The 13683-nt window shown below is 37.2% G+C and overlaps 1 protein-coding gene across 1 annotated transcript in view; it reads left to right on the plus strand.

The window, feature by feature from the left end:
* Positions 1-13683, plus strand: part of MAD1L1 (mitotic arrest deficient 1 like 1) — an 899456-nt gene that overhangs the window by 298374 nt on the left and 587399 nt on the right. The gene's annotated exons all lie outside the window — the stretch shown is intronic.

Consider the following 13683-nt stretch of genomic DNA (forward strand, 5'->3'; position numbering starts at 1 on the left):
CACCACCTAGCGGCCCTATAGCTTCTTTTTTTAAAAAAAATTCTGAATTTAAAACACTAAAAGAACACTTCTATACCCATAGCAGAACTTAGAAGGAGCATTCTATTTGAAACCACAACTCTCCCTACTACTTATTTCTTGGAAAATGTTCCACGTGCTAATTTCCAAATTATTCTACTTGTTTGTTCTTTCTTCTAAACTTCTGTTTTCTTCTCTGCGTTTTAAAGAAGTGTTTATAATGGACCTCTCCTTTTTTTTGACATCTCTAATATTCTTTTTTTCACAACCTTTCCCCAAGAAAGAAAGGTATAAAAACCCTCATAACAAATAAACATTCTTAAGAAAAACAAATCAACACGCCAATTATTTTCAAAAATGTGTATTCTTTCTGCACATTGTATCCATCTTAGCTAGGTGGTACTTGGAGAGAACTTTGGGTCAGGAATCAGCAAGGTCCAAATTCACATCTGGCTCTAGACTATTCTTGGCTGTGTGATGCTTTGTAAGTCACTTAACTTGTCTGCCTTAGTTTCCTTAGATGGAAAATGTGGATAATTACAGTACTTAACTGACACAGTTGGTATGAAGATTAAGTGAGATAATATTTGTAAAGCACTTAGCTCATTACTTGGCTCATGGTAGACACTTAACAAGTGCTCTTCCCTTCTCTGTCAGGAGATAGTTAACATGCTTTTTCATATATCCTCTGGAGATCTGATTGGTGATTGCCTTGATTGGAGTGCTCAAGTTTCCAAAATTGCCTTCCTCTACAATGTTACTGTTCTTGAATAGTTGTTCTGCTGGTTCCAGTTCACTTTCTTCTCTATCAGTTTATATGACCCAGATCATCTGAAGAAAGTAAAATGAAACAAAACACTCTATCTCTTGGCTTGGGACATTTTTATTGGAATGCTCTCTTTCTCTCTCTCGTCTTTCTCCCCTCACCTTCTGGTTTCCTTCAAGTTCCAGCTAAAATCCCTACTTTCTACCCAAAGCGTTTCTCAATCCCTTCTATTGATTTTTTCTTTATATCCTGTATATTATTTGTATGTATTTGTTTGACTATTGTCTCCCCCATTAGATTTTGTTTATTTATTTATCTGTCTGTCTATCTATCTATTTATTGATTTAATTTTGGTGAGGCAGTTGGGGTTAAGTGACCTGGCCAGGGTCACACAACTAGTAATTGTTAAGTGTCCGAGGCCGGATTTGAACTCAGCTCCTCCTGAATCCAGGGCCAGTGCTCTATCCACTGTGCCATCTAGCTGTGTGCCCCCTCCCCCCCCATTAGAACTTCTCGAGGGCATGACCTTTCTTTTTCCTTTTTTTATATCCAGAATCTAAATATAAATATTATAAATATACCTGGAACATAGTAGGTGCTTAATAAGCTTTTGTTGACTCAGTGACTGAAATGATCTCTGTCATTATTTCTTATAACACAGTAATATTCCATGACATGCATGTACCTGATTTGTTTAGTTCTTCAATTTTCCTAAAGACAATCTAAGGCACCCCCTTAGAGTCTAGTTTTTTTTCTTCTTTATTTCCTTTTAATCTCCCCCTTTAGTATTTTTTTTTTTTTTTTTTTTTTAGTGAGGCAGTTGGGGTTAAGTGACTTGCCCAGGGTCACACAGCTAGTAAGTGTTAAGTGTCTGAGGCTGGATTTGAACTCAGGCACTCCTGACTCCAGGGCTGGTGCTCTATCCACTGCGCCACCTAGCCGCCCCTCCCCCTTTAGTATTAAGAAGTTTTTTGCTTGCAGTATCCTCTGTCTTAAACCTCTCTTCCCACCTCTGCTAGTTTCCCTATTGAATTTCTTTTCCTTTATTTAATTAAAAATTTTTTTTTTATTTTTTGCAGGGCAATGTGGGTCCCTCCTGATCCAGGGCTGGTGCTTTATCCACTGCCCCACCTTGCTGCCCCTATTCCATAGTTAGGTGACTTGCCTGGAGTCAGAGTCAGTGTGTGCCAAAAATGGGACTTGAACCCTGGTCTTCCTGGCTTTTAGGCCAGGAATCTTACCCACTATGCTATGCTATCTTTACATATTAAGCTATTAAGCTTAATATTTTTTAATTAAACTTTTAAATTTTACTTGGGTGAGGTAAATAAATACTCTTACCAGCATGTTACATATCATGGATTTAACCTCTTTCTTAGTCTTTTTAAAATTTTTGATGAGGCAATTGGAGTTAAGTGACTTGCCCAGGGACACACTGCTAGTAAGTGTTAAGTGTCTGAGACTGGATTTGAACTCAGGTATTCCTGACTCCAGGGTCAGTGCTCTATCCACTTCGCCACCTACCTGCCCCTCTCTTTGTAATTTTTACCCTCTCTTTTCCTCTAGGAGGACCATTGTTGTTTCATGAGAAAACTGACCTAAAACCATTGGCAAATAGTTGTTTTCTTCTATTGTACTTATCCTTGAGGAACAGTTCTTTCCTTTACTTGCCTCTAATACTTAAATAAACCTTTTGTTGAAAACATATATTTCTTGACATTTTTATTGGACCATGCCATTTTTGTATTCATCTTGTTTTCTAATGCTTTTTGCACCTCTGCTGCATTCAACAAGCAAATAAACAAAACTGATTAGTTTAGTGAGTTCCCAGTGTATCTATATTGGTTTCTTTAGGCATTCCTTTCTTTTCATTTGTTTAATTGATTACATTTATATCATAAGTATCCCATTTTTGAAAACCTTATGCCTTTAAAATAGTTAAAATTTATTTATTTGTTAAATTTTTTCCAATTACATGTAAAATTTTTTTAGCAGTTGAATTTTATACTTTTTAGTTCTCACTTCTTCTCCTCCTGCCCCATCTCTGAGAAGGCTGGTAATTTGAATATCCATTATACCTGTGAATTCATGAAATACATTTCCACATTAGCCATATTACAAAAGAAAACACAAACAAAATAAAACAATGAAATAAAGTTTTAAAGCAGCATGCTTCAGCCTGCATCCAGAGGTCATTATTCCTTTCACTGGATAGCATTTTTCACCCTGGGTCCTTTGGAATTGTCTTGGATCATTGTATTGATCAATATAGCTAAGTCTTTCACTCTTGATCATCTTTAAAGTATTACTGATACAGTTTACAGTGTTCTTCTGTTTCTGCTTATTCCAGTTGCATCAGTTCATGTTAGCCTTTCCAGGTATTTCTGAAACTATTATGCTTGTCCTTTCTTATAGTCCAATAGTATTCCATCACAATCATATACCACAACTTGTTCAACCAGTTTCCAATTGATTGGCATTCCCTCAGTTTCCATTTCTTTGCTAACAAAAAAAGAGCTGTTATAAATATTTTTATATAAATAGGTCCCTTTCCCTTTTCTTCCATCTCTTTGAACTATTGACCTTTAAGTGTTATTCTTGGGTCAATGAGCATGCACAGTTTCATAGTCCTTTGGGTGTAGTTCCAAATCATTCTCAACAGTAGTTAGACTACTTCACAACTCCACCAACAGTGCATTAGTATACACCAATTTGTCCATATCTCTCCCAGCATTTGTCATTTTCACCAGTCTGATAGGCAGGAGGTGATATCTTAGAGTCATTTTAATTTGCATTTCTCTGATCAGTATAGTACTTTTTCATGTAACTATAGATAGCTTTGAATTCTTCTGAAAACTACCTCTTCATATCCTTTGACCATTTATCAATTGGCAGTAACTTTTATTTTTATAAATTTGGCTCAGTTTCTTATAGATTTGAGAACTGAGGTCAGAAACTCCTGTAAATTTTTTTTTCTGTTTCCTGTTTTCCTTCTTATCTTGGTTGCATTAGTTTTGTTTGGGTAAAAGTTTTTTAATTTCATGGAATCATAATTTTCCATTTTATCCCCCATAATCCTCTCGCTCTCTAGTTTGGTCATAAACTCTTATCTATATATGTACTATTTTCCCATGCTTCCTTAATTTAGTCATGATATCATTCTTTGTATCTAAATCAGCTCGCCATTTTGACTGTATCTTGTCATATGGTATGAGATGTTGGTGTCTCCCGAGTTTCTGCCAAGCTGCTTTCCATTTTTCCTAGCACTTTTTCTCAAATGCTGAGTTCTTACCCCCAAGATTTTGATCTTTAGGTTTATCAACATGTAGATCCCTATGATTATTTACTACTGTTTATTGCATACCTAAATTATTTCACTGATCCACCACTCTATTTCTTAGCAAGTAACTAATTGTTTTGATAACTAACACTTTGTTATATAGTTTGAACTCTGCTAGGCTTCCTTCTTAACACTTAAAAAAAAATTGAATTCCTTGATATTCTTGACCTTTTGTTCTGTCAGATAAATTTTGTTGCTATTTTTTCTAGCTCTATAAAATAATTCTTTAATAGTTTCATTAGTACGGTACAGAATAAGTAAATTAACTTACGTCGAATTGCCTTACATTTCTTCTTTTTTTTTTTTTTTAAGTGAAGCAGTTGGGGTTAAGTGACTTGCCCAGGTCACACAGCTAGTAAGTGTTAAGTGTCTGAGGCCGCATTTGAACTCAGGTACTCCTGATTCCAGGGCCGGTGCTCTATCCACTGCGCCACCTAGCTGCTCCTACATTTCTTTTTAACCAACTTTCTGTTTTTAACATTATCCATTAGGGTTCTGCATATCCTTTGTTTGAACTCTTTGACATCCACTCTTTCAAAAACAGGGCTACAATTAAAAGCCTATTAGCTGTCCACTTGTTTAGCCTTAATGAATTCTGCCATGTCTTGGTAAATTTTGTTAGTCACGTCTTTTGGTCACTATTTCTTCCTTATCTTTCAGCATGAATTGTAGATAGCTGCTCCTTTATTATATTTATATTATTATTATTTATTGTATCCTTTACCATATAAAAGATGAAAATACAATGAAGCCAAATCAAGAATTTCTCATTTTCTCTACTGTTATTAGAGGTCAAATTGTCAGCAATAATCTTAAGCAATACTTTTCAGGGACTTCTTGGTTTCTTAGTACCTGCTATCTGGTTATAATTATCTTCAGGGCAAAGTAGTTTAGAAAAACATTGGAATGTTCTTTTGACCTGACCTTTCCTCAGATTCTAGTCTTTACTGGTAGACTCATTATAGGATTACTAATCAGTACCATTAGGTTCCTGAATTCCATGTACCTTAACTTCCTTATGGGTGAAATTGCTCTTCCTTTTAGTATGCCCTGGGTATAACTATTATTACTCAGTAAGTTCAGATTAAATTTGAGTAAGCCTCAGGCCTGAGTTATAGAGATGGAAATTGTAACTTGTTTCAAGATGCTCTTGGGAACTCAGTTTTCCTCTGAAGGGGCAAAATATTTTCCTGCTCCTGGCTCCATCTGCGGGGGTTGGCTACAGCATCTTGATTTGCTTTAATTGTTCTGTGCCCAGTTCTGTAATTTTTGGTCTCTGCTGAGTTGAATAGGCTCGGATGTCTGGCATGATAAGCAGGGCTTGCTTGAGTGTAAATTAGCGTTTTGTCAGAGGCTGTTATTTAAAATGTTGCCTTGGACTACAGTATTTCATAAAATGAGGCAGAAGTACTAGAAAGTAAGTCAAAAGCTGTACCTATGTGCCCCTGATAAGATGAGACCTTCAGATTGTTGAGTTGAAACAGCTTTGGATCTGTAGGCCCTCAGCTCCTCTCTGTGCTTTTGCAAAAATGAAATACTACATGAACTGCTACTCATAAACACTTACCTTTTTGCAAGTATTGAAAACAGACATGAGGTACTTGTTGGCAGAACCATTCTGGGTGCTAATGATTTTACATAAAAGTAATATCTCATCATGCAAAGCATCTGTTTTCCCTTCCATTTTTATTTTAGACAGGTCCTTTCAAAACAGTAACTACTGGTATTGGATCCATAGATAAGAAGCTCTTTTTTTTTCTGTGACATCTTTTTAAAGAACTGATTCTTTTTGTGCCTTTGACCATAACCTAAGGCCAGACCTTTTTTAAAGTTAAGTAACATATTTGATTGTATATCCATATATAAATACATACTTTCATATATACACATGTATTATTACATGGCAGTAGGTTTTTTTGTTTGTTTTTGTTTTGTTTTTCCTTGTTTTGTTTGTTTTTTAATTGTAGCATCCATTTTGGAGAATCTTTGCAGAAAAGTTGGTTTCCTTGGGGGAAGGCAGTATTTTGGAAGGTATCATGTAAAACACAGAATCGACATGACTTTCCACTTCAGCTGAAATTCTAGTAGTTTTAAAGCAACCATGTGTTCTAAAGCACAGTTGAGTGAACATATATGTGGGAAAATCAATGCCTTGAAAGCTCCTTCAATAAAATGACCATTATCTCATTATTACCTTCCAGAATATAAGCTTCTTAGGTAAAAAAAATTGAGAATGAGATTCTTTGCCTTTATTTGACATGAAGCTGTTAACTTAGCTTAAGTTTCTCTCTTAGTTGTTTTAGTTTTTTAGTCATTTTAACCAATTTTCAAAAAAAATAATACTTTTTATTTTTTCTTTTTAGCTAGAAAGGATCTTAGAATTCATTGAGTGTAAAGCCTTTAGTTTTCAGAAGATGGAAGTGAGATCCATAGGTTAAGTAAGTTGTAGACAGTCAGTTCCATGTGAGTGAATAGCAGGTCTGTTTAAAATTCAGGTATACTGGGTCTCAACCCAGCACTGTCCCTTTAAAACATGAGGTTGTGGGGGCAGCTAGGTGGTGCAGTGGATAAAACACCGGCCCTGGATTCAGGAGTACCTGAGTTCAAATCCAGCCTCAGACACTTGACACTTACTAGCTGTGTGACCCTGGCCAAGTCACTTAACCCCCATTGCCCTCAAAAACAACAGCAACAAAACATGAGATTGGGGCAGCTAGGTGCCCCAATTGCCTTACCAAAAAACAAAACCAAAACAAAACAAAAAAACCTAAAACATGAGGTTTTCTTGAACAGTTTGAGATTGGTTTTATGTGATTTCTTGAGATCCTGGGATCTTATACTTCTGGCTGGAATGGACCTAATTCTCTCCTTTTGCAAATGAGTAAAACTGAGGTTTAAACTTGTTCTTTGGGGGGGGGGCAGGGCAATGAGGGTTAATTGACTTGCCCAGGGTCACACAGCACTAGTAAGTGTCAAGTGTCTGAGGTTGGATTTGAACTTAGGTCCTCCTGAATCCGGGGCCGGTGCTTTATCCACTCTACCACCTAGCTGCCCCCTAACCTTGTTCTTTTTGAATTATTCTCCCTCTTTTATACTGAGGACAACCTTTTTCCTTCAGTAGTCATGGCATAGTTGATTATTTTTCTGGACAGTTTTAAGATTGATATCTACCAAGATACCTAGGAAGAAATCCGTATTTGTTTTCATAGGATTGCTGTTCCTGTTTACCCTGGATATAATAAATGCCAGTGGTTTCCACAATGCTTTTTAGTTGAGTAAAAATGGGATTTCAATAAAAAAATTTATAATAATAAATTTGTGTTTACATATACAGACGCACAGATTTAGAATACATTTACCCTCCAAAATAAGCTCTTCCTTTATTGATCATATCCTAGCCACTGTAAAACACAAATCCAGTGACTGAAAATAGAGCTACATGGCTACTGAGATTGCTTTTAGCTCCCAAATTCCGTAGTTTTATGATTCTCTGAGTTTGGTTGTGCTTGTAGTTGAACGCCTTGATCTTTCTAATGTCAAGTGTCAGAAAACTCCTTTTCAGGACCAAAAGTGATACAATCTACAATTAATTAGATATCTTTTGTGGGCTTGAAAGAAAGTGCCAGTTTTTGTCATTCCTGTTGTGGCTTGACTGCATAAGCTGTTTAATTTTCTAGACATATAATTTGGGGCTTTGGTTTTTCATTCCTGCTTGAAGAATTTCTGTCCTAGTTCATTACTATGAACTCCAGAGGCAGAAAATTTCCATTCTTCTGTTCCTTGATGATTATAGTTTTTGCTTTAAATCTGGCTTCACCCAGACATTGGGACTATTGGTTTGAGTTAGAGATTAAATCAGTATTGATTATCTAGCACTGGCTGATTATTTATTCAGATTGTCCCTAGAAGGCATATTTGAGCAAGATCAATACCAGTCGTAGGAGTAACTCCTGGGGCTCAGAACTTCTGGGATCCATCAAATAGAGCTGTGTGATTAAACTGTTCATTAAGCATAGTAGATTGAGAATTCTTGGGTTGATTTGCCTCCTGATTGTCAGTTTCCCACCAGGTTTGTGAACTAATTCAGCCATCTTCTATGGGCATAAGGGGCAATGTATACCATTTGGTGCAGCTCCACGAAGGTGGATCCTGAGTTTCCCAAGCTAGACTCTTTTCTCACCTCCTTATTCAGAAGAACTTCAAAGTTTGAGGTCTTAGAACTTGAGAATTTAATCACTATTTGTCACCTCCCCCACTGCACTGAATGCACACAGTGATCCTTTCCACAATGTGGCAATCAAAGTTCCACCCAGTGTTCTTAGAGTCTCACTGTGCCTGATTTAGTGCCTGAATAACTTATGCTGATTTGCGCTCCCTAGCTCTGTATTTTCATCTTAAGATCTTATTTGCATGCTTGACATTTAAATATACTGTGTTTGGAATGTGCAATTTTATTTTGAGACCTTTATTAAGTAGCTCCAGTCTAAGGGTTTAATTGTTACTGATAGCTAAGAGTATAATTACCTTGGTAAAATATCATGACTATATTAAGCAAATGGAAATTGGCTTCTGGAATTGGGTGAATACAAACCATTTTCCTATTTGATCTGAGCTATTTCAAGAGTGCTACTAATATTCAGCAATACAATTGCAGAATTCTGTTATTATTTATAGAAAAAAATGTATAAGAACCAACTTCCACAGAGAAAAATTTCCATTATGCAGACAAAAAACTTAAAATTTGCTAAAATGCAAACTCTTGTGAACAGAAGCATCTCTGGCACTACCAAGCCCCATTTAATCAGAAGACATTCCAATGTCAAAATAATCTGACTGCAGTGGCACCGTATTTGTATAAATTAGTAGGGTAGATATAAATTCAACATTGTATTTATTCACAGTGTTAGTATTTCATTGTAACTTGAAGCAACTTAATGTGATAAACATGTCGATTGATAAATTACCACGACCTGAACAGACAAATTTAGAAGGCATAAAAATTACCCCAAGTATTGATGAAGTTTCCATACTTGGAATTGACAGACTAGGGCTTTGGAAAGGATTATAAATAATGTAGAAAACATTACATGGGCAAGGATTGAATCTAGCATTAGCTAGTAGGTTTGGGTAATGATAGGTATTTAAGAAACAACCAGATAGCTGGGGAAATGGGTAGAATTAGCAGATTAACTGGTATTAATTCTCCTAACTTGCCATAACACTAATTCAGACCCTCATGACTTCTCATCTGAACTCCTGCAGTAATCTCATAGTTGATATATTTCTACCTGTGATCTTTCTCCATGCTATCTATTTTATATCTAACTACCACATTCCTCTTTCAAAAGCCTAAATTATCAAATGTAAGATACACTCTTACTCCATATCCCTCTTTTGTGTTCCTATCTTTACTTAAGTTTAAAGTCCTTAACATCTTCATTTAATGGTACCAACCTTTCTTTTCATCCATATCTCTTACTTTTCCCCATTTGTGTGTTCCATATTCTAAAAAATGCAAAAGAAGGTGGTTTAGTTGCACCACATTTCAGACTGTTTCATAAAGCAGTAATTATTAAAGCAGTTTGGTACTGGCTGAGAAAATAGAGTGGTGGATCAGTGGAACAGATTAGGTACTAATTACATTACAGTAAATGACCATAGTTATGTTACAGTGGAAAATGGGGTATGGGGTTTGGGGTAGGGGTTGGGGTTCTTAGGAATTCCTCTTTAAAGAATTACACCCTCTTGGGGGCAGCTAGGTGGCGCAGTGGATAAAGCACTGGCCCTGGATTCAGGAGTACCTGAGTTCAAATCCGGCTTCAGACACTTGACACTTACTAGCTGTGTGACCCTGGGCAAGTCACTTAACCCCCCTTGCCCCGCAAAAAAAAAAAAAAAAGAATTACACCCTCTTGCACACAAAAGTAGTTAGAATAAGATGGTAGTTTATTTAGGGGCAAGGGAAGGGGGGGGGCGGTAAGGGAAACCATGAAAGAAATCCTTGGACTTCTCATGGGGAGATAGGTATGGAACAAAGCACCTGGCTCTGAGGTACCAATCTCCTGGAGCAGGAGGCTGGTAGGTACTTTTATAGGGGACTGATGGGAGTGACCATCTGCCTGTGGAAAGTTCCTTTAGTGAGGGAGGACCATCCCCCACTGGTGGTGGCTAGAGGAGTTGGGTGAGGGGTGGCTGCCGATCTCTCAAGCCATCTCTCTCTTCAGGACAGAAGGCCGCAAGCCACACCCAAACATATCTCCTCAGGAGTAAGGGAGATCAGAATGAAGGGTGGAGGTCCCCAAGCTAGCTCAGTCCCATCTGGTCCCGCTTATCTCTCGACGTATCTGTCCTCTGGTTTAGTTTCTCAAGGAGAAGATTCCTTGATGTGCCCCAGAGAACTTCTGGGGTACTTTGGACCCACAACAGTTATCTAGTTTATGATAAACCCAAAGACTCAAGCTTTCACAACAAAAATTCATTATTTGAAAAAAAAAAACTGCTGGGAAAACTGGAAAACAATATGGCAGAAACTAGGTATAGATCAACATCTCACACTGTATAATGAGATAGTCAGAACTTTGTAGTTTACAGAACATTTTCTTCATAACTTCTATGTGTGGTAAGTAGTTCAAATATTGTTACTCTTTTTTTACAGGTTACAGAAATGGGGTTCAGAGAGACTTGGTCAAGGGCACAAAGCCAGTGATAGAACTATTAATGGACCAAATTCTTCTTCTGACTAAAATTCTTTACATTACATTTTGTTGGAATCAGAGTCCTATCATTGTTGTAGAGTGTAATGCATTATAAAAATATGCACTGTTATGTGCTTGGTTAAGGCACTCTTAATTAAGCTCAGCTACAGCTGATTTTAGAAGTATGGAGAAGCTGGCCTTTCACCTCTTTTCCTCTTTAAGAAGACATTTGGGGCAGCTAGGTGGCGAAGTGGATAAAGCACCTGCCCTGGATTTAGGAGTACCTGAGTTCAAATCCGGCCTCAGATACTTGACACTTACTAGCTGTGTGACCCTGGGCAAGTCACTTAACCCCCATTGCCCCATAAAAAAACAATTAAAAAAAAAAGAAGACATTTGATGGAGTTCTCTCATTAATTGGTTAAGATTGTTTTACACTAAGCTTAACTGTTAACAAGATTAAGAAAAAAGACCCCAAAATAAAAGAAACCCAGACAGCAGTCTCTTACTCCAGACCCTTAGTCTTTAAAAGAGTTTTAGAACCAAAGCAAACCCTGTATTCTTTAATCTTGGCAGCTTGACCAGTTCCCTCTCAGAATATGTCATTGGGTCATTTATTCAGTATGCTGATAAAATTGAGGGGGTTTTGGTGAATAGGACTAGAGAGGCAACCAGAAGGGTAGGAACTATTATCTTTTATGACACTGAGAAGATGTAATGTTTATGAAGTATATATCAGCTATGTTTGCTAGCTGCTTAGAATTCAATTGGCTCTGAAAAATTGCCTCAATATCTGCAGTTCAATTTAATGGGTGGAAAGTACCATAATATCTCAAAAGAGGATTTGTTAAACAAAATACCAACAGCAGAGTAATTGGAACTTGATCCAGGTGGTTTCTAGTGAACAGTGAAGCTTAAAGTTGCAATTTGATCTGTTAATGAAATCAAGTGCTGGGCTATCTTTCTTTTTGGTGACTTTATATTGGCCTCTAGCTGTAACAGAAGAAGTGGGGGGTATTTTAGTTGCTTTTGGGGGGAACTGTTCCCTCTATTGGTAGAAACAGAACTGTCACACAGATGTCTATTCAATGAACATTCATTTAGCACTTATTATACACAAGTTTGCTATTGAGGGGAACACAATGATGAAGGTGACAATCTAGTGGGAAAAAACCATGAGTTCTATCAGAACACGACTTTAAGATCAAAATAATGTCTTGAAAAATGAAAAAAAAATGCTCTAGTGTTCAAGGGCATGAGAAGTGGTTTCCAATTTGGGTGAATGAGCTGTCATGTTTCCCCATGCACTGGAATTGCTGGGACACTTCTTATACAGCTTTTGTGCCGTATGTGTTAGGATTGGTTCCAATCAGAAGTGATGAGGATGGTAGAAAGACAGGGAGGAAGATGAAAGGGAGAGGGAAGAAGGGAAAGGAGAGGGACATGTGACATCAAAGTTGGTTGGAACATGATACAGTGGAAAAAATCTTAGCTATAGAGTTGGAGGACGTCTGTTCCTCTCTCTGAAAATTAGTGCGTAGGTGACAACAGACAAATCACTTAACCTCCATAGGTTTCATTTCCTCCTAACCTCAAGGGATTGAACTAGATGGCCCCTGAAGGCCCTTCCAGGCCTAGACCTTGGATCATAAAGAGTTATTATGTCGCCCCTGGGCTAGAAGACACACCCTGAAGGATCTCTTCCTACCTTCCTGTATGCATTCATCACAATCACAGACATCTTTCTGCTCCCTTTGGGGAGGCTCTGGAGGGGAGTTTCCAGGATCCTGGAGGAAGAACCAGAAGAGCTAGTTTTGAGGTGCTATATTCCCAGTAGCTGTGCCTAGGAAGATTTCTGAATATATTGCAAATCACAAGCCTCTTTTATGCTGTTTTTAAAAATCCCATGTAACATAAAGTCTTTGCATTAGTGTTGAATAGAGCAATATCAGATATTTTCTTCCAAAGTATTACATTTTTGAGTACCTTTATCCATTCATTCATTCATTTATTTATCTATCTATGTTACATTTTTCATCTGATTTTTATTGGTCAGTGGTACATTGTCAGTGAAGAGTATTCTCAAACATTATTCATGAGTAAAACAAGAAACTTTCTGATTTGCCTTGGATATTTTCAAGCCAATAAATTTTGTTTATCTTAATTTCATACCTTTATAGAAACCATAAACAGTTTCCATGGTTACATCATGAAATATAAATCCAAGTGGGGATGGGCAATTGGGGGGGAACATCGTCCAGATAGCAAATCACCATCTTGCTCCATTTTCCTTCTGCACTGTGCACCTTTTTGTTTTTTGTTTTTTGTTTTTTGTTTTTGGTGAGGCAATTGGGGTTAAGTGACTTGCCCAGGGTCACACAGCTAGTCCATGTTAAATGTCTGAGGTTGGATTTGAACTAAGGTCCTCCTGAATCCAGAACTGGTGCTCTATCCACTGGGCCACCTAGCTGCCCCGAGCACCTTATTTAAAAGGACAGTGTAGATAAAGCACCAGCCCTGGATTCAGGAGGATCTGAGTTCAAATCTGGCCTCAGATACTTGACACTTGCCAGCTATGTGACCTTGGGCAAGTCACTTAACCCTCATTGTCCTGCAAAAACCATAAATGAACGAATACATAAATAGATAAATAAATAAAATAAATAAGGACAGTGATTTAAATTATCATCTTGAAAACTTGTTCAAAATTCTTACATTTCATCTAATATTAATCATATAGATATGACATAAGGCCGCTCTCTTTCTTTTCACAACTGTCCTAAATTCAAGTCTCCTTACCATGCTGGTCACCTTTTTTTTAGATGTCTTCTAGCTTGTAAAGATCTCCTTTGAAATGTGGTACT

Source organism: Dromiciops gliroides, chromosome 1 (genome assembly GCF_019393635.1).
Source record: "Dromiciops gliroides isolate mDroGli1 chromosome 1, mDroGli1.pri, whole genome shotgun sequence".
NCBI lineage: Eukaryota > Metazoa > Chordata > Mammalia > Microbiotheria > Microbiotheriidae > Dromiciops > Dromiciops gliroides.